The sequence below is a fragment of the Camelus ferus genome, chromosome X, assembly GCF_009834535.1.
Source record: "Camelus ferus isolate YT-003-E chromosome X, BCGSAC_Cfer_1.0, whole genome shotgun sequence".
Taxonomy (NCBI): Eukaryota; Metazoa; Chordata; class Mammalia; order Artiodactyla; family Camelidae; genus Camelus; species Camelus ferus.
This window is the reverse complement of record NC_045732.1, coordinates 66,561,699-66,583,845: the sequence shown is the minus strand read 5'-3', so window position 1 is coordinate 66,583,845 and position 22,147 is coordinate 66,561,699. Positions and strand designations below refer to the sequence as shown.

Below are 22,147 nucleotides of genomic sequence, written 5' to 3'. Positions count from 1 at the left end.
GGTATTGAAATCCAAGTGAATAAATAAGCACCTGATTAAAAAAAAGTGCTCTGCTTTCTGAACATGGAGTAGATATTACAAAGTTATTCATTCCATAACACTCTAAGCTGTACAAACAATTATTGAGCTCTATAGGAGATTAACTCCCTGTGCCCAAATTCAGAACAAATAAGCAGAATTCTGCCATCTCGTAAAATCATTTTATAGCCACAACAACACATATTTAACAGATTATAAGGAAGTTTTATGCAAAGACAGATCCTGCAGCTTTAATTTACATAGAGGAAGGGAAGAGGCAGAAATATAGGTGGATTATCAACCCACAATTCAAATCCCAATCCTCTGATCATTTGACTTAATGTTCACAGTCAATGCCAATTCTTCAGATACACGTTTATGATCTCTCCCCTCCTAGAAATGAGAACACCTCCTCTTAAAATAGTAAAAACAGTGTTCTTATTTAAAATTGTATAGTGCTTTAAGTGTACACAGCTATTTCATTTGTGCTCTTTAATAAATGCAATGGCATTAAAGGGGAGAGAATTACAGGATAGAGAAGCTTCCTCTAGTCACAAAGAATGAATTGTTATACTTGCAGAAAAAGGAGACAAAAATGTGGAACATGTAGAATAGGAAAAGGGAATGCACATAATAAATACAGGTGAGGATGTTTTGAAGAATAACTTGAGCAATTCGAGGAATTTCAATTCATTTTCCACACCAAGTATTAATTGATTAAATCACACATAAACACAGGGGAGCATAAGAGAGACAGATTACACAGAGTACTGACTAGACTCTGTGGGGATCTCTTTATAAGTTTGCAATCATAAAGTTTACAATCTGGCAAAGATGATAAGTGCCTAAATTCATTCAGTCGGTCTTCCAACATTTATTCATCACCAACTATGTGTGCTAGAAGTGAAAACTGGACACACTCTATGCCCTGGCGAAAATTATAACCTACTGGGATGGACATCACTGATCAGATAATTACAAGAATACTGTGTTATAAAGGAGAAGTATAGAGCACTTGGGTACATATAAAGTGGAGGCGAGGCTGCCTAGCCTGGCCTAGAGTGTCAAGGAAGACTTTACTGAGATGATAATCTAAGCTAAAATCTAATGGATGAATAAAAGGAGAGAATAGAGCAAACATTCCATAGAGAGAACAGCATGTGCAAAGATTCTGAGGTCAAATAAACTTGGAATACTTGAAAAAGCACAATGAGTAAGAAGTGTCCAGAAGGCTGGAAAGGTTGACAAGGACAAGGACATGCAGGGCCTTGTGGGCAATGTAATAGATTTTTAACTCTATTTTAAGCATAGACAAGAAGAGAACTCTGGCAGCAGTGTGGAGGATGGATTGAAGAGGGGCAAGAGTAAATGCAGGAAAACCAGTTGAGAGGCTACGACAGTGATTCAGGAGAAAAATGATAGTACCTTAGACTTAGCACCATCCTGCTGAGTGGTGGTGGGTAGGGATAAAGAGAAATAAATAATCTGAGATAGATTTAGAAGATAAAATTAGCATTACTTCATGACTTAGGTAATTAGGGTAAGTGAGAAAGAAGAATCTAGAATGATTTACTGGATTCTGGTTTGAACAAGGGTCTGGTGGCTCTTTTTTTTTTTTTTTTTTTTTGAGTGTGTGCTTAGCATACACAAGGTCCTGGGTTCAATCCCCAGTACCGCCTCTTTTTTTTTTTTTTTTAACACTTTTTATTGATTTATAATCACTTTACAATGTTGTGTCAAATTCCAGTGTTCAGCACAATTTTTCAGTCATTCATGGACATATACACACTCATTGTGACATTTTTTTCTCTGTGAGTTATCATAACATTTTGTGTATATTTCCCTGTGCTATACAGTGTAATCTTGTTTATCTATTCTACAATTTTGAAATCCCAGTCTATCCCTTCCCACCCTCCACCCCCCTGGCAACCACAAGTCTGTATTCTCTGTCTATGAGTCTAAATACAGGACAGAAATAGACTCATAGACAGAAATAGGCTCTTTTTACTGAGACATAGAACACTGGAGGAAAATCAGATCAAGGGGGAGACGAATTTCGTTTTGGACATGTGTAGCTTAATGTGCCTCTAAGACATCCAAGTGCAGATGTTGAATAGGCAGCTGAAGGATGGGTCTGGAGCTCACAAGAGAAGTTAGAGCTGGAGACATAAATTTAAGAGGAGTTAGTGGTTGAGATAGCCCAGGGAGGGGTCGTAGAGTAGATTGAAGAAAGAATGACAATAATATAACATAGAATATGCCCAAATATTGTTTCTCTCTGTTTTTGGAGGGTTAGTCATTTGTCAAGCAGGTTAGGAAAGAAGATCAGGTTTAATTTAATCGTGCTCAAGTTGAGGCAGATTGCCTGGAGATACTGGTAGCAGGGGAAGAAGACTGAGTCAAAGACAAAGTCTTCTGGGGAGAGGGAAGACTCCAACCTGAGAAGACCAAATACAAACATTAAATACAAAGGTTAGGAGTAGGACCATAAATAAGAGGGAAATAGAGCCAATAATTTGAAGCCAGAAACCAATGGAACAGTATAGGTACAGGTCAGTAATAGTACAAATAGGGTCCTGAGAGTTTGCAAAGAACTCAGAGGTGGGTTGTTAATCACAGGTATGTGATTGTATTGATCATGGTCCTGGCAGGAAAGAGATGGCATTCTCATAAAGGGTGAGTGAAGAAACTTTCATGAAGGTCCTATTTACTAAGGAGGGGGTAGGATTAAGTGGTCAAAAGAGATGGCAGAGCACCCAGGGACTCACAGCTATAGAAAGCCACAACCACTCTTAGGCTTGAAGGGGGAAGGGGAGGGAACCGTTTTTGGAATCTGGCATGCCCTTGTAGCCATGAGAAAGAAACTAACAATCCATGACCTTGGGAAATAAGCAAAGCCTAGGGGGCTGGAATATTAAATACCCCAAACACTTTCAAATTCTATTCTTTTAGTGATTACCCTTAAAATACTAAGATATTTTATGACACATAATGTAAAGGATAAAGTTCATCATCATGTCTAGTCTCCTCTTTCATAATACAAGGACTGAATGGTAGAATTATTTAAGTGCAATTTCTTTCCTCTACTCCTCTATATTACTCTTGTTGAGCATTTTATTTCCATTTTGTTTCAGTTTGTAATTTAATTTTTGTTTTTATTAAAATAATGTATGAACTAATCTTAAAATTTTTCAAAAATCATGCTGAGTAAAAAAGCCTTAGACAAAAAGAAATTATTTTATGATCATATTTATATCATATTCTAGAACTGCACTGTCCAATATGGTAGTTACTAGCTACAAATGGCTACTGAGCACTTGATACAGGATAGTTCAAATTGGGATGTACTATGAGTGTAAATTACACACTAGATTTCAAAGACACAATAAACAAAAATGTAAAATATCTCATTCATAATATTTATACTGATTATATGTTGAAAATGATCATATTTTGGATATATTGAATTAAATAAAATACATTATTTAAAATAGTCACCTCTTTCTTTTAATTTTTGTAATATGGCTAATGGGCAATTTTCAATTATACATGTGACCCTACTTTTGACTCACATTATATTTCTATTTGACAGTGCTATTCTAGAAAAAGCAAAACTTATCTGTGATGAAAAAATCTAAACAATAGTTTCCTTTGGAGACATGAGGGTGGAGATTGACTGAGAAAGTCAAGAAGAAACTTCCTGTGGTGATAAGTATGTTTTATGGCTCGATAGAGGTTAGCATTACATAGGTTATTAATTTGTCAAAATTCAAAATATTAAGCTCTAATTAATGATATGCATGCTGAAGTGTTTACAGTTAATTATATTTATATTTTCAGTTTATTTTTAAATGCATCAAAAATTAAGATGTTTGGATGTGTGAATAAACGGATGAATAAATAGATGGTTGTATAATAAAGCAAATATAAACTGTTAATTATAGAATCTAGGGGTGGGTAAACATACAGTTGTACACTGTATGATCCTTTCAATGCTTGAGTATGTCCATTATGAAATGATGAATAAAATTATACATGGAGATAATTTTAAAAGTTACATACATGAAACAATGATTTTAAAAACACTAGCCATCAGGCAATGAAGGATGCTAGTTTGCAGATTTCAGAAACAAATGCGGTGACCCCTATGCTTGCCCTCGCTATAAGAGATTTTCCAGGCCACAACACAGAGAAGAGGTACTGAGGCAAAGGCCAGTAGATTCTCTTTTGATGTTATGGAGCTGAGAGTCTGGGGAGACCAATGCAGCTACAGTTAATGAGACAGAAACAGAATCCCAGAGACCTGCAGAGGTCTCCCCTCAAGTATTCAGCAATAACTATCAAAATCTACCTGATGCCAGGGAAATAACAACATGAAAGGATTAGATTTGAGGGAACAGTACCTGACCCAGAGGGCCAGAAATAATGCTTATTCTCACCAGACTGAGAAAACTCATAATTCACAAGATGTTGGGTCGGGTGCCCAAGAAGGTCTGGCCTCAATGGTGGGAAAAATTAGCCCTAGACTGAGCTCTTCTTTGGACCCACCTAAACCAGAAAAATAAGACCTGAAAGGATCAAACTATTTTCAGGCAACTTAACTGCATCTAAGAACAAAGCTCACAAAGATTTATAGGAATACAAGTACATCCAGCACCTGGCAAGGTAAAATTCATAATGGCTGGCATTCAATCAAAGATTACCAGGTATGGGAGGGGTAGATATAGCTCCATGGTAAAGCGTGTGCTTAGCATGCATAAGGTCCTGGGTTCAATCCCCAGCACCTCCATCAAAATAAATAAACCTAATTAACCTCCTCCCCCAAAAAACAATAAATTTTTTTTAAAAAATCTCTTCTGTCAAAGTCTAATAGCAAGAAGGGGAGGAGTCTGCCATTCATTTCCTAAAATATATGCAGTAGAAATACATGCATATAAGATTACCAGGTATATAAAGAAACAGATATATATATATATAACATAATGAAGAGAAAAATCAGTCAACCAAAACTGACCCAAAACTGACAGAGATATCAGAATTAGCAGACAAGGACATTAAGACAGTTATTGTAACTCTATTCCATATGTTCAACAAGTTAAGTAGACATATGAAGATGATCCAGATTAAACTTCTAGAGATGAAAACTACAACTTCTGAGAAGAAAACTCCACTAGGTAGAATTAAAGGCAGATCAGCCATTACAGAAGAAAAGATAAGTGACCTTGAATGCATAGCAATAAAAACTATACAAAATGAAACATACAGAGAAAAAAGAATACTGAAAGATAAAAGAGCACTAGTGAACTATGACAACTTTGAGTGGCTTCAAATATGAGCAATTGGAGTCTTTGAGGGGGTTGGGAGACAGAAGAAATATTTGAAGAACATTTGAAGACAAGTTGGAAGAAACTTTCTGACGTTAATGAAAAATATAAATTCACAGATCCAAAAAGCTCAATGAACCCAAAACACAAGAAGTATAAAGAAAACTACAATAAGAAACATCATAATCAAATTACTCAAAACCAAAGAGAAAATCTTAAAAGGAAATAGATCTGTTACATATAGCAAGATGAAAATAATGACATCAGATCTCTTGGTCAGAAACAATGCTACAGAAAAGAGAGTGGACATCTTTAAAGTACTGAAAGGAAGGTGACTGGATAAAGAAGAGGTGGTATATTTATACAATGGAATACTACTCAGCCATAAAAACCGACAACATAACGCCATTTGCAGCAACATGGATGCTCCTGGAGAATGTCATTCTAAGTGAAGTAAGCCAGAAAGAGAAAGAAAAATACCATATGAGATCGCTCATATGTGGAATCTAAAAAAACAAACAAACAAACAAAGCATAAATACAGGACAGACTCATAGACATAGAATACAGACTTGTGGTTGCCAAGGGGGTAGGGGGTGGGAAGAGATAGACTGGGATTTCAAAATTGTAGAATAGATAAACAAGATTATACTGTATAGCACAGGGAAATATATACAAGATCTTATGGTAGCTCACAGAGAAAGGAATGTGACAATGAATATATATATGTTCATGTATAATTGAAAAATTGTGCTCTACACTGGAATTTGACACAACATTGTAAAATGATTATAAATCAATAAAAAATGTTAAAAAAAATAAAGTACTGAAAGGGAAAAAAAAATCCTATCAAACCAGAATTCTGTACCTGGCAATATATATTTCAAAAACAAAATCAACTCATTTTCAGACACACAAAAGCTAAAAGAAATCATTGCTAGCAAACCTGAACTAGAAGAAATACTAAAGGACATCCTTCAGGCAGACATCAGGCAGAAAAATTGATTTAAACAAAGAGAAAGAAGAAGAGCACCAGAATCGGTAACTACATAGGTAAATATATATTACTTTTCTTTTTATTTCAATCTCTTTTAAGAACTATTTAAACAAAAATAAAATGCATTGTGGGATTTAGGGAATATGTAAAACTAAAAAATATAACAGTAACATAAAGACTTGGAGGGGAGAAATGGAAATGTATAATTGTAAGGTTCTTATACCATATGTTAAGTGATTTGATATCACTTGAAGATATACTGTAACAAGTTAAATATGCATACCACAAATCTTAAAGCAGCCACTAAAATAACAAAACAAAGTGTTATAGCTAATAAATCAACAAAGGAGATAAATGGAATCATAAAAATACTTGATTAATGCGAAAGAAGGCAGAAAAAGAGGGAAAAGTGAACAAGAAAACAGATAGGGCAAATAGAAACAAATAGCATGATGACAGACTCAAACCTAACCATACCAATAATCATATAAATGCAAATGGTCTAAACATCCAGATTAAAAGGCAGAGACTGTCTTATGGAATAAGTAATTAAGACCCACCTATATGCTGCCTCTAGGAAACACACTTTAAATATAAAGATACAAATGAGTTAAAAGTAAAAGGATAATAAAAGATACAGCATGCCAGCATTAATCAAAATAAAACTGGAGTGGTTATCTTAATATCAAAGTCAATTTCAGAGCAAAATATTGCCAGGGATAATGTAATTTATTTCATAATGATAATGAGATCAATTAAATAAGAAGACATAATGATCTTAAATGTTTATGTACTAAATAACAGGGCTTCAAAATGCATGAAGCAAAAGTTGATAGAACTGCAAGGAAAAACAGACAAACCCACAATTATAATCTAGGTATCCCTATACCCTCTCTAAAGAATGGATAAAACAAGTGGGTAGAAAATTAGCAAAGATATAGTAGACTCAAACTCCACTATCAACCAAATTGATCTGATTGACATTTATAGAACACATCACCCAGTAACATCAGAATGTAATTTCTTCTCAAGTGCTCAGGAATAGATCATAGTCTGGGCCATAAAACAAGTCTCAATAAATTTAGAAGGATTCAAGTCATGCAAAGCTAGTCCTTTGACCACAATGGGATTAAACTATAAATCAATAAAAAATGATCTTTGAAAATTTCTACAGTATTTGCAAATGAAATAATACTTCTACGTAATGTATGTATCAAACAAGAAATCAAAAGGAAAATTAGAAAATTTTAATTAAGTGAAAATTTAAGCACAACATGCTAAAAAATGTAAAATGCTACTAAATCTGTACTTGGGGCAAATTTGTAACACAAGATGGCTATATTAAAAAAGAAAAATGGTCTCAAAGTAATAACATAGTCTTCCACCTTGAGAAACTTAAAAAAGAAGAACAAATTAAACCTAAAAGAAGAAGAAAGTAAATAGTAAAGATCAAAGCAGAACTCTATGACATACAGAACAGAATAATAAAGGAGAAAAATCAATGAAACCAAAAGCTGGTTCTTTGAGAAGATGAATAAAACTAGTAAGCCACTGGCCAGGTTAATGAGGAAAAAAAAAAAGAGACGATCCAAATTAAAAATATCTAGAACAAGAGAAGTGACATCATGGCAGATTCTATAGGTATTAAAAGAATGATAAGGGAATAACTTGAATAAATATTCCCATAAATTTGATTAATTAGGTGAAATGGACAAATTCCCTGAAAGACACAAAGTACCAACGCTCACTCAAGAAGAAATGGATAACCTGAATAGTGAAATATATATGAAATTGAAATTATAGTTAAAAACCCTCCTATAAAGAAACCCCCAGGCCCATACAGATTCACTGGTGAATTCTACCTCACCATTAAAAAATTAATAATAACAATTTTATGCAAATTCTTCCAAAAAATTTAAGAGAAGACAATACTTCCCAACTCATGCTACAAAGCTATCATTACCCTGATATAAAAACCACGAAAAGATATTAAAATGAGGAAAACTATAGGCTAACACTCTCATACATGCAAAATTTTATAACATACATGCAAAATTTATAACAAATTTTTAGTAAATAGAATCTAGCAATATGTAGAAATATAACACATCATAACCAAGTAAGTTTTATCCCAGGAATGCAAAGTTAGATTAATATTCAAAATCCAATCAGTGTAATCCAATGTATCATATTAACAAACTAAAAAGGTAAAAAAATATGATCATTTCAGTAGACACAGAAAAAGAATTTGACAAAATCCAACAGCATTGCATGATAAAAGCATCCAAGTAACTAGGAATAGAAGATAACTTTCTTAGCCTGATAAAGATTATCTACAAAAAACCTACTGTTAATGATAAAGACTGAATGATTCACTCCTAAGATCAGACACAAGACAGGAATGTCTACTTTGCCGCTTCTATTCAACATTCTAATCAGTGCAATACGGCAAGAAAAAATAAAACCATAAAAGACATCCAAATGGGTAAGGAAGAAGTAAAACTACCTTTATTTTCAGACAATATGATTGCATATGTAGAGAATCCAATAGGATCTACCAAAAAAAAAAAGCTACTAGGACTAATTAGTGAGTTTAGCAAAATGGCAGGATACAAAATTAATATGCATCAATTGCATTTCTATATACTAGCAAACAACTATTAGAAACTGATATTTTAAAATAATACCATTTGCAATAACATCAGAAATATGAAATTTTGGGGGCTAAATATAACCAATAATGTGAAAGTCCCCTACCTCTACACTAATAATTGTGAAACACTGCTAAAAGAAATTATAGAAGATCTAAATAAATAGAAAAATATTCCTTGTCATGGCTTGGAGAATTTAATATTGTTAAGATGTGAACTCTTTCCAAAACTGATCTATATATTCAACTCAATTCCAATGAAAATCCCAGCAGGCTTTTTTTTTAGGAATTGACAAGAAGATTATAAAATTCATATGGAAAGGCAAAAGACCTAGGATAGCCAAAAGAATTCTCAGAAAGAAGAAAGTTAGGTCTTACTTCTGATTCTAAGATTTATTATAAAGCTACAGTAATCAAGGCTATGTGTTACTGACACAAAGGTAGACAAATAGATCAATGGAACAGAATAGAGAGTTCAGACATAAACGAACACATATGGATAACTGATTTTTCACAAACATACAAAGTCAAAGCAGAGGTGAAAGAAAAGCCTTTTTGACAAATGATGCTTAAACAATTAAATGTAGATCCACAGGACAAAAAAGTGGCCTTCCACCCATAACTTGCACTATATACAAAAATTAACTCAAAATGGATCTTGTACCTAAATGTAAAAACAAACTTCTAAAAGAAAACATAATAAAAAATCTTTGTGACCTTGGATTAGGCAAAGATTTATCAGACTTGACAACAAAAGCATAATCCATTAAGAGAAGAAAATGAAAAATTGGATTTCATCTAAATTAAAAACTTTGACTCTTCAAAAGACAATAAGAATACAAAAAAAAAGTCATACATTGGGAGAAAATCTTTGTAAATTATATAATAGTATATACAAAGAACTCTCAAAACTTAACAATAAGAAAATAAACAACCCAATTTGAAAAAAGGGGAAATAACTCACATTTGGAGGCATCTGTGGAAAATGAGCCTATGTTTTTGTCAATTCTTGTTTTTCCTACTGTAAGGAAGGGAGGGGGAACCAATGACAACTTGTTAGCTCCTAAAGTTTAAAAATCTGCCAAATGTTTCTTTAATTTAGATGGCTGTGAGGTTTCTTGTCAGATATGAAAAGCATTTTAAAAGTATAGAGAGAAATAGACCTCAAAGATTTATTAATATCCTGTGTTTGCCATGATTTGATCCTTTCATTTAAGACCTGTCTCTCACTAAAGTGTTTCACCTGCTGTGGCCTCAACACACCGTGTATCACGTGATCTGGTTCTGGAGACAGTGGGAGCGGCCAACAGCTCTCTTCTCCAAAGTAGGGGTCCAAATGGGGTGGGGTGGGGGCAGCTCTTGAGTTGTTACCTGCGAGGGCTCCATGCATGGTCATTTATAAAAGCTTACCATGGTGGGGAGAGTATAGCTCAGTGGTAGAGTGTGTGCTTAGCATGCAAGAGGTTTTAGGTTCAATCCCTAGTACGTCCATTAAAAAAAAAAAAAGCTTAGAAAAAGAGGGGAGGGAAATATTTGAACAGACATTTCAGGGAAATATTTGAACAGACATTTCATGAAAGATGTATGGATGGCAAATAAGCACATGAAAAGTTTGGGAAAATGCAAATTAAAACTACAATGAGACCACTACACACTTAATAGAATGTCTAAAATTAAAAAGACTGGCCACATGTTAGTAAGGATTGGAGTGACCAGAATTCTCATACTGCTAGTAGGAATGTAAAATGGGAGAGCTGCTTTGCAAAAGTTTGGTAGTTCACTATAAAGTTGAAGATACACCTACCATAAATTCAGCCATTCCACTTTGAGGCATTTACCCAAAACTAAAGAAAAATATGTATATACATTGACTTGCACAAGAATATTCATGAGAGCTTGTTAAATAACAAAAATTCAACTAAATAAATTTAAAGATCAAATTGGCTTTATTCAATGATTTGTGAAACAGGCAGCATTTCATCTAGCAACAGAAAGGAGCTCCACAGAGCTATAGAAAAGAAAAGGTTTTCAAAGGCACAAAGGGGGCAGAAAAAAGAAATTATTAGCAAAGAATGCACTGTTTCAGGAAGGGCCACCATCCTAAGGGGAATAGTAAGGTGGATTACCTCACTAGTCCTGATCAGGTAATTCCAGATTGATTGGTTAAAGGTTACATTCCTCGGAGGTATTGAGACTGCAATTAGGTTAGGTATTAAGTCTTGGTTTGCTGGTGTGGGGTTTAGCCCAAGTGACTCTATTTTGGAACTGCTCTCTCCTTTTTAGCAAGCTTAATTTGTAATATACAAAAACTGGAAATAATCCAAAAGTCCATCAACAGGGGAATGAATAAATAAATTGTGGTATATCTATATAATGAAATATTACCGAGTCAAAAAAAGGACTGGATTCTTGATACATGCAACAACATGGGTGACTCTCTCAAAATAATTATGCTGAGTGAAAGAAGCCAGATCAAAAAAAGCAAATACTCATGATTCCATTTATATAAAGTTCTAGAAAAATACAAATCTGTAGTTACAGGAAACATACCAGTTTTCTCGGCGAGGAATAAGATGGAAGGTCCAAGGAAACTTTCTGGTGGATATGTTCACTATCTTGATTGTGGGGATGGTTTCAGGAGTATATGTATATATTTGAACATGCATATGAATATGTATATACATTTGAGGATATATATGTCAAAACTTACCAAATTATGCATTTTAGATATATACAGCTCTCATTTCAGAAGTTTTTCTCAAATGTTGGTGATCCTTGACTGAATGTTCATATTTAAGAATGAGACACTGAAAAAAGCTAAAGGCAAGCTCTGTGTATATGGAGATTGCTTGTTTACTTGTAGGTGTCACTATAAGATGATCAGACACTGGTCCAAAATTCCAAGCATTATGCATAAAACTTTTCATCACCTTGTCTTGCCTTGCTCTGTTCAATCCTCATTCCCTACTACTTTCTCTTTCACAATATACTCCAGATCACCTTCTGCCTCCTCTGCTGAAAAGCCCATTCTACTTCTGTATCCTTAGCATACTGCCATTCACCCTTCAAAACAGCTTGATTTATCCTTATTATCCAGGTCTATCACTTTCCTTGATTCTCCCTCCCAGAACACAGTTAATTGCTATTTCTTTTGTGTGAACTCAGTGGTTATAATTGCTTATACTCTTGTATTTAATCACTGCATTACAATTCATTCATGTGCATATATGTGAGCCCTCTGAGGGAAGGCATTCGTCTTTACATCCTGAATGATTAGCACAGAACCTGGCACATAGCAGATGTTCAGCAATACTGGATGACTGACAAAATGGCTAAATATCATACTCTGACCCATACTGCATTTCGTCTGGTGCCTGTAGCTGAATTTGCTCAGTGGGAAAACGCAATTCCATGATTTGGCCCACCTACTCTGTTCCAACCAGGTGTAGTTAATCCTGGTTAAACACACTGTGAACATTTTAGTTGTCATTACTGGAAGACAGTGTAATCTAGTTTAATAGATGGGAGTTTGCTTTTAGTAAACATGTTGTTCACTTACACAGGCTAACATGATACTAACATTGTTCTTTATATATTCATTTACTTATCACACCTTTTCCTTACTGTTCTTCACATGTTGAATTTTGAAAATTTCTGATTTATTTAGTGGGATTTTACTTTACATGAGGAAACTAAGGATATAATAATTTTGAAATAAAACTAATGCTTCCTTCTAGCATATGCTTCTAGTAGCACTTTATAATCTTTTTTATTTGCTAGTAGGAATTTAGGTTTGAATGGCTCCATTTATTTTTTTTATTGAAGTATAGTCAGTTACAATGTGTGAATTTCTGGTGTACAGTCATATACATATATTCTTTTTCAGATTCTTTTTCATTAAAGGTTAATACAAGATATTGAATATATTTCCCTGTGCTATACAAATTTGTTTTTTATCTATTTTTATATGTAATGGTTAACATTTGCAAATCTCAAACTCCCAAATTTATCCATTCCCACCCCCTTTTCTTCCAGTAACCATAAGATTGTTTACTATGTCTGTGAATCTGTTTCTGTTTTATAGATGAGTTCATTAGTGTTCTCTTTCTAATTTTTTTTTAGATTCCACATAAGAGTGATATCATATGGTATTTTTCTTTCTCTTTCTGGCTTACTTCACTTAAAATGACACTCTCCAGGTCCATCTAAGCAAATGGCATGATTTCATTCTTTTTATGGCTGAGTAGTATTCCATTGTATTAATATACCACAATTTCTTTATCCAGTCATCTGTCGATGGACATTTAGGTTGCTTCCATGTCTTCTCATTTATTTTTAATCAGAATTTTTTCATTTTGCTTGATCATTTATTAAATTGCATATGTGTGACTGATATCAAAGTGGATTGTTACAGAAATAGTAGTGATGTTGCAAACTCAGCATTGTAGCATGATTTTGAAGGTAGAAAAAATGAAAATGTAGATAATAAAGAAAAATGCTTGCTTCCATTCAAATATATATGATAATTAAAGAAACATGAAATTTTTAAAAAGCAAAATTTAAACATACTGATGACTTTTTATAATTTAATGGAAGGAAATTGTTTTTCATGACAGCTATGCTCATTTATATTGAAATCATGTATATAATCAATCAAAACAAGGTAGTTACACAGTAATGACTAATGTGACAATGATGAGATTCTAAAACAGGGGCAATTGAATATGCATCACTTTCTTTTCATATGTAAATTCCATTACTAACAGAGCATTACTGTTCCCTTGTATTTCTATATAGCACTATAGCTGATAGGAGTATCATGATAGAATAAAGGGAGAAAAATTCCTTATGTTGCATTTACAAATTTACAAGAAGCAAAAAAATCCAGATTTAAATAATAGCAGAGGCTCTTCCTTACCCGGGCATTTAAAAAATAGTTTGGATGAGAATACAACTAACAGATTTATGTCTTATCTACAATTCAGCTATAATTCTCTGGTGGGTATTGATCTGTCTCCTTTTCTCCAGGAGTAAAATGCACAAAGTACTTTTTTTTTATTTCTGCATTCAAATGAATGTAAATATCTGGATTCTTTCAGATCCAGTTAGAGCAGCTAGCCACTTTGCCTAGAATGACTACATCAATAAGCAGGTCAATTTATCTCCTGAAGAAAAATGTAGATTTTCCAAGTGTTCTGCATTTCTTTTATTTAAGTATCAAGAAGGTGGGGAAAGGAATAGAATAGAGGCACCCCAATTAGAAACGGCTGCTGGCCTAGCATCAAAAACATTTCTTTCAATTTATTTAGCAGAATCAATCAAAAATATTCACTTAAGTCTGTCCTGGGTATATAATTCTTTAATAAGCATAGTGGAAAGAAAACTTGACAAGGCTCCATCCTTATCCTCAAGAAGCATACATATGTCATCTGGATAAGTAGACATGATTTAATGAAGGAGCATAAGGCATTTACAAAGACTTTCTTCATCTTATTTATGGCACCACCATTTGCTCAGCTCAGAGACAATGGAGATACTGTGTTCTTTTTTACTTTTTTTTGAGTTTAAGTTTTGTTTTTATTTGCCCACTGTAACTTAACTACAGTGGCTTGCAAACTTTTTTGACCTGAAAAATACATTTTACATCACAATCCAACAAACACACACATATATGTATATAACTGAAACCAGTGTTGCCAAAAATATCTACCCTGAGTTTTCTTGTTTTTAAGACTTTTTAAAGCAGTTTTAGGCTTACAACAAACTTGACAGGAAGGTACAGAAATTTCCCATATACCTACCTGCTCTCCACATATGTGCATAGTCATTATTTTTATTTACCAGAGTGGTACTTTTTTTTTTAATTAAGGATGAACGTATGTTGACACATCATAATCACCAAAGTCCACAGTTCACCTTAGTTTGGACAAAAGTATAAGGACATAGATATCCATCAGTATAATGTCATACAAAGTATTTTCACTGCTCTAAAAAACTTCGCTACTCCAGAATGGCATATGGAATCTCTTTTTTCCCTTGAAAAGAAGTTCAAAGCCTTCATGTCTATAAGACCACTCATAGCCCACCCATTCATGGACCAGACAGGCTCTAGGTGGCAAATTCCCCCACTAAATACTGCGGTTTTTCTTCCAGTATTGAGCCCTGTCCCACTGGTCTTGCCCAGCAGCCATGTGGAGGTGCAGGGGGACATGTGTAGGGTATGTGTTCATAGGAAGGCCCCAAGTTTTGTGCCATTTGTCACAATGAACCCAGATTCCTGTTGGGTGTGTTGTAAACAGAGGAGTCATTTCTTCAGGCCCCCTTCTCTGAGCACATCCCAGAGATACTGTATTCTTGATTACTTTCTCACCATCACGTCCAACCCATCAATGAATCCTGTTCTCTCTTCCTTCCAAACGTGTCCAGAATCCACTATCTCTTACCACCTCCACAGCTACTATTCTGGTTTAGACCACTTATCACCTATAGGGGAGGAAAAACTTATCCTCTATCCTCTTAGAGTTTTCAGCTGGGCCTAAGAATTAAGCTGACATAAAACAGATTAACATAAGAAAAGCATATAAGTTTTAACTTGTTTTTACATGTACATGGGAGCCCTCATGAGAAAAATGAAGACCCAAAGAAGCAGTTGAACAATAATGTACTGAATTGGACAAAGAGTAGTAAATTGTGAAAATGTCACAAGGCAAAGGGGCTTGGGCTAGTGCATTTAATTAGGCGGAGAAGTGACTAGGAAGATAAACGTTAGTTTAACAAGGTTTATTTGTACAGATTTCTCTCAGCCTCAACTTCCCATCCTTGGAGATAGAATGTCTCTTCCCTTCTGGTATAGGGAGATCATTGTCAGGGAGGAAGAAAATTTTCTCTACCCTTCTAGATTCTTCTGGCTGGTCTAAGAATTAAACTGACATGAGACAGATTAACAGGAGAAAATCAAACAAAAGTTTAATAACATGCATACATGAGCGAGACCCAGGAAAACTGTGTAACTTGACAAAATGCCTGAAACCTTCACCTTAAATACCATCTTCATCTTTGGCTAAAGACAAAAGAGGACTTTGGGAATAGTGGTTTGGGACCTGAAAGGGGAGGAAGACAATTCACATGGAGATGAAAAAGCAAATGTTTGGGACACAAATGTTTGCTGGGCCATGCAGAGACAATGGGACACAGAGTGAATGCTGATCTTCAGGCCCTGCCAAATTTTTCCCACCTCACCTAGCCCATACTCTTTTATCTCTGGTGATAGGTCTATTCCAGGCCCTTTATCTAAATTCCTTTATGCAGTTAAAAGAGAGATAACAAGAAAAACTTCCTGAATATTCTGTTTCTTAAAAATAATCAGCCTAAATTAACCCTCAAGCCAAAGAGACACATTTTGGGGTGGCAAAATTTGCTCCCCTACAATATCTTTCACATGGGAATTTCATCTCCTGTTTTTAAAAGAAAAAAGGTCAGAGTGCCCTTCTTGCATCTGCTGTTTTTCAAGTGCCTTTAACTTAAAATAATCCGTATGCTAGAGTGGTATATTTTGTGGGGCGTGTTCCAAACTCTTTCACTTCTCTCACCTAAACTATGGCAATAACCTCTTTGGTGGCCTCTCTCCTTCTACTCTTGTCTCTCTATAGTCTCTGCTGTCTATATAGCAGCCAAAGCAAACTTTTAAAACTAGAAATCAGCTCACTTTACTCCCCTGTTAAGAATATTCCAAAGGGTTCCTATTACAATGGAGTAAAATCAAATTCATTAGAATGGATTTCAAGGTCCTATCAGACCTATTTCCTGCCTATCTGTCTAACCTCATCTCCTAACACTTTCTGCTCCTTCTTTCCACTCCAGCCACACTAGCCTTCTTGGTGTTCTTCAAACATGTCACACTTGAGAGACTGAATACGCAGACAGACAATGGCCAAATCATATATAAAACTAGAACTCTGATCCACAATCTGCAGAAACCACTCAAGAAATAAATTTACTTTCTAGATGTCAGACTTATAGGAAGTTAGACTATTATCTCTAGTAACCAATCCAGGAAGCCAACAATACTCCCTATAACAATCAGCCTCAAACATCCAGGACTTGATTAATAACAGACAGCTTCCCTAATTTTTGTCCCAGCTCCCAACTTAGGACCAACCAGAGAAAGCCAAATATGCACCCCTCACATAGGATGCCCTGCTTCTAGTTAGCCTGCCTATAGTTTCACCATGCCAACAGTCTCCTTAATCAAGTCACACCTGAAGCTGCCCCTTTTTTCCACAATGAAGCTTCCCTACTCTCTGCCTTTGAGTCTCTGCCAAGTGCAAGTTATGGTGGCTGACTCCCTTGCTACAACAAGCTCTGAATAAATAGCCCTTTGCTGTTCTCATTTGGGTACTCTCATTTATTTCAACATGCTCATTTGTGCCTCAAGGTCTTGGCACTTTCAGTTCCTTCTGCCTGGAACACCCTTCTGCTTTGCATGGCTTGCTCACTTAATGAATTGAGGTCTCTGTTCCAAAATTACTTACTCAGAGAGTACTTTCCTGGTTATTCTATCTAAAATACTCTTCTCAAAACAACTGGTTCTAATTGGTGATATTCAAAAAATATGTATTGACTAGAAATATTCTATAGGCAGCTCCACCCTTGCACAAAAAGGGGTATATAAGAACCAGAAGAGCCCAGCAATCTAACACCTTGTAAGGAGTACCTATGCCGATAATGAATTTTATCTGACCCTGTGCTCCCAGAAGGTAATATGAGGGAAGAAAAATATCTTTCTCCTTCAACCCTTCTAGACTTTTGGCTGAGTCTCTGTAACAAAATACAGATTAACAAGGGAAAAGCATACACATTTATTTAATATATAATTTTTACATGACATGGGTGCCATCCTAAGGAAATGAACCACCCCACTCCAAAAAAAAAAAAAAGTTAAACCTGAATATGTTTATGTTAGGTTTGAAGAAGAGTAGAGAGTCACCGAAAAACACATGATAGGATAAAAGGGTGAGTTAGACAGTAAATGGGGAAACTTAGCAAATCTTGTTCAGTCAAATTCCCTCTGTCTTAGGCATAAGGTATTCCTTTCCTTTGGGTATAGGGTGGGCACCTCTTACATGAGGGTCTTATGATCTGCTTCAGTGAAAATGTTGGAGAATTCTTCCTGCACTTACCATTTCTTAAATTCCTTCAGCTCAAAATATTCAGTATGCCAATGCACCATATTCTGGATGTAATGTGTTCTGAAGCCCATCATTAGCAACAGTTAAGAATTTTGCCCACTCCTTTATACTCTGGCTAACCTCAAAGGATTACTCTGTTCTCATATCTTCTCAGATAAGACCCATCTTTATACTCCTCTATGACTCTCATATACCTCATGGATAACTCCCTTGTTTATCTGCCTCTATAAAACCTCAAGCTCCCTTCCTTTTCTTTGAGATGTTCCTCATTAATGCAATAGTCCAAATAAAATAATCTCTTTAATTGTCTGGTGCATTTTGTCTTTCACTGTTTGTGTTTCACTGTTTAGAACTTCTTTCTTTTCTGTACCCCACCCACCCACCACCACACACATACTCTAATAAGAAAGAATTTTGTCCCATGACCCAAATAGATCAGCTAAACGTACTGTCAGAACACTTGCTTTGGAGTGAAACATCCATGCAAGATGTTTGTTAAAGTGCTCAAATAGATGGAGAAGTGAAATTTCAAAGCTTATTGTAACAGGCTGTAAGACTTACTTTTTCCTATTAACTAATAAATGCATGTGTGGGGTAATTCAGTTTAAGATTTCCATTTACTGTAACATGTCATGCAGTAACAAAGTTGTGCATTTGAAGACCTATAGTCTTCAATTTACAGACATTCAAACCCAACACTTGTGAAGGCCAAACTGGCTTAAGTCAGATTACAGCAAAGATATGATAATAAATAAAAATTAATTGCTCAATATTCACTATTATTAATTTAATGTACAATTAACTTTCAGTGCCTTTCCTAATTTCTTTTTATGGTCTCCTTTATATGAAAACTGAGACCATCTACTCCCACAGTTGTTTTGGTGATGTTTAGGGAGCCAGCATTTGAAATAAAAACTTCCATAGCATCATTTACAAGCTCATTTCTCTTAGCTTGCTATTTCTCACAAGGTCTTTGATTCTGCAATCAAAAATTGTCCATCCGAAGTTTGGTTTTTTTTTTTTTTTGGTAACTTAAGCTGCACAGTTGGGGACAGTGGTTTCACATTGTAGTTAGCTTTTCACATCTTTCTCACTCACATGCACATCTCTAGTCATTCACTTGTAGACATAAATCTGTGAGAACCAGTTTGGAGCCTATGTCAACAGTCCAGGTGAGACATGATGAGGACTCTAACTAAAGAAGTTGCTGTAAGAATGGGGACAGCCTAAGTTAAAAAACATTGAGGTAAAATCAATAGCATTTTGTGATTAGCTAGATTTACGAGTAATGGTAAAAAGCCAAGAATTGCACTGAGGTTTCTAATTTTCAAGAATAATACAATTATGTATCATTCAAAATATCAAGAATATTTTGATTTTAATTCAGATATTTATTGAGCAACTACTATGTGCAGAACACATATATGGAGGAAGAATGGGGGGTTACATTAAATGGGAAGTTCCTGGAGGACATTCAAGTAGAACAATTAATGAGCAGTTGATAATATGGGTCTGAAATTCAAGAAAGAAGATGATATTGAAAAAAGAGATGTGAGAACAATTAGCATGGGTTTATTACTGAAGCTATGAGAGAACATATAAAACAAGAGAGAAAACTAAAAACGACTGGAGAGACAGAAAAAGTGATGTCACAAAAGTTAAAAAAGTAGAGCACTTTAAAAAAGGAGAATTATTTTTAAAAATATCCTACATATGAGTAAAATCATATGGTATTTGTCTTTCTCCATCTGACTTATTTAACTTAGCATAATACCCTTAAGGATAAACCAATGTTACCTCAATTTAAAAAAAGAAAAAGGAAAAATTGGTTAACAAGGACAAATGCTACAGAGCAGTCAACCAGGGCTTGCATTTGGCAAATTAGGACATCCTTGGTGGTTTTAGCAAAAATAGTTTAGAAGAATGTTGGAATGAAGAATAGTTTATGTTCATAATTAACTCAAAGGAATTAATTAACTTCAAAGGAAGTTAATAGGTTTCAATTACTTTATGTTACTCATTGGTAAGTTTCATATTGAAAGATTAAGGGCATTTTGATTGAAACTTCTCAAGAAGACTCTGTTTAATGGAATGGATGGTCTTTGAAAATGTACTTATTCAGCTTTGCATTAACCAGAATCTTGGCTATGGAATGCATGCAATAAATGATTATTAAATTGAAGATAACACTCATTCACTTCTCTCCATCTCTCTCATGTATACATTTATATAATTTATAATAAAATATATTTTATATTTTAATATGCATACTTTTTGTTTTGAAATAATTATAGATTTACAGTAGGTTGCAAAAGAAATGTACAGGGAATTCCCATAAACCCTTTCCCTAGCCTAGTCTAGTGTTAACATCTTATAGCCTTATAATACATTATTGAAACCAAGAAACTGACTTTGGCACAATCCATAGAGTTTATTCAAATTTCAACTGTTATACATGAACTAATTTGTGTATGGGTGGGGGTGCCCTATGGAATATTATCACATGTATAGCCTTGTGTAACCACTACCACAATCAAGATACTAACTGTATCATCACCACAAGACTCTCTTATGTTACCCCTTTATAGGCATACTCGTCCCCTTCCTCCCTATCCTTAACACCTGGCAACCAACCAGTTCTCTACCTCTATAATTATGCTACTTTATGAATGTTACATAAATGGAAACATGTACTATCTTTTTGTTATTGGATTGTTCCACTAAGCATAGCTTCCTTGAGGTTTATTCAAATTATTATGTGTTTCAATAGTCCATTCTTTTTTATTGCTGAGTAGTGTTCCATGGTGTGTATGTACCACACTTTGTTTAACTTTTCACCCTTTGAAGGACATCTAGGCTTTTTTGAGTTTTGGATTATTATGAATAAAACTGCTGTGAGCATTAATATAAAGGTTTTTATATGAACATAATAAGTCTTCATTTCTCTGGGATAAATACCCAAGTTGTAAGTTATATACTTAGTTTTTTAAGAAACTGCCAGTTTTCCAGAATGGGTGTACCATTTTACCTTCTCACTGGCATGAAGTCAAAGTTCTCTGCATCCTCACCAGAATTCAGTGTTATTAATATTTTCTTTTCATTTAGCCATTCTGATAGGCATGTAGTAATATTGCCATTCTAATTTGTATTTCTCTAATGGCTAATGTTAAACATGTTTTCATGTGCTTACTTGCCATCTGTATATCTTCTTCAGAGAAATGTCTCTTCATCTATTTTGCCCATTTTTTAACTGTTGAGTTATGAAAGTTCTTTATATAATTAAGATACTAGCTGTTGGTCAGATATCTGGTTTGCAAGTATTTTCTTCCACTCTGTAGTTTATCTTTTCACTGCTTTTAGGTCTTTGACAGAGCAAAAGTTTTTAATTTTGATGGACCAATATATGTTTTTGTTCCTTTTATGGATCATGTTTTTGGTGTCAAGTCTAAAGACTGTCTTCCTAGTGCTAGTCTCCAAAGATTTTCTACCATGTATTTTTCTAAAAGTTATATAGTTTTACATTTAAATCTGTAATCTATTTTGATTTAATTTTTGTATATGATATGAAATTTAGGTGAAGGATCTTTATTTTTTGCCTGTGGATATCCAACTGCTTCTTCAACATTTGTTAGAAAGGCTATCCTTTTTCCATTGAATTGATTTTGCTCCTTTCTCAAAATTTATTGGGTATACTTGTGTGGATCTATTTCTGTTTTTGTTTTTGTTTTTTTCAGTTCTATTGTTCTATGTGTCTATCCTACTGCCAGTACTGTGCTAACTTATTTGCCAATATATTGTAAGACTTAACATCATGGCAAGGGATTCCTTCTGGCTGTGTATATTTTTATTTTACTGCTTTATAGTAATTGCTCTGTGGTATGAGTAACTATCTTTAACATATCAATTTGCAAAGAATTAGAATATAATAAAGCATATTTTAAACTATAACTATATGAGAAATAATTTAATAT

General features: G+C 34.4%; 1 non-coding gene across 1 annotated transcript; it reads right to left on the bottom strand.

Moving 5' to 3' along the window:
* Positions 1 to 15,197: 15,197 nt before the first annotated feature.
* LOC116662312 lies at positions 15,198 to 15,327 on the bottom strand. The gene has a single exon (XR_004318352.1). It is a non-coding gene; the product is annotated as a small nucleolar RNA SNORA11 (small nucleolar RNA).
* Positions 15,328 to 22,147: the final 6,820 nt, after the last annotated feature.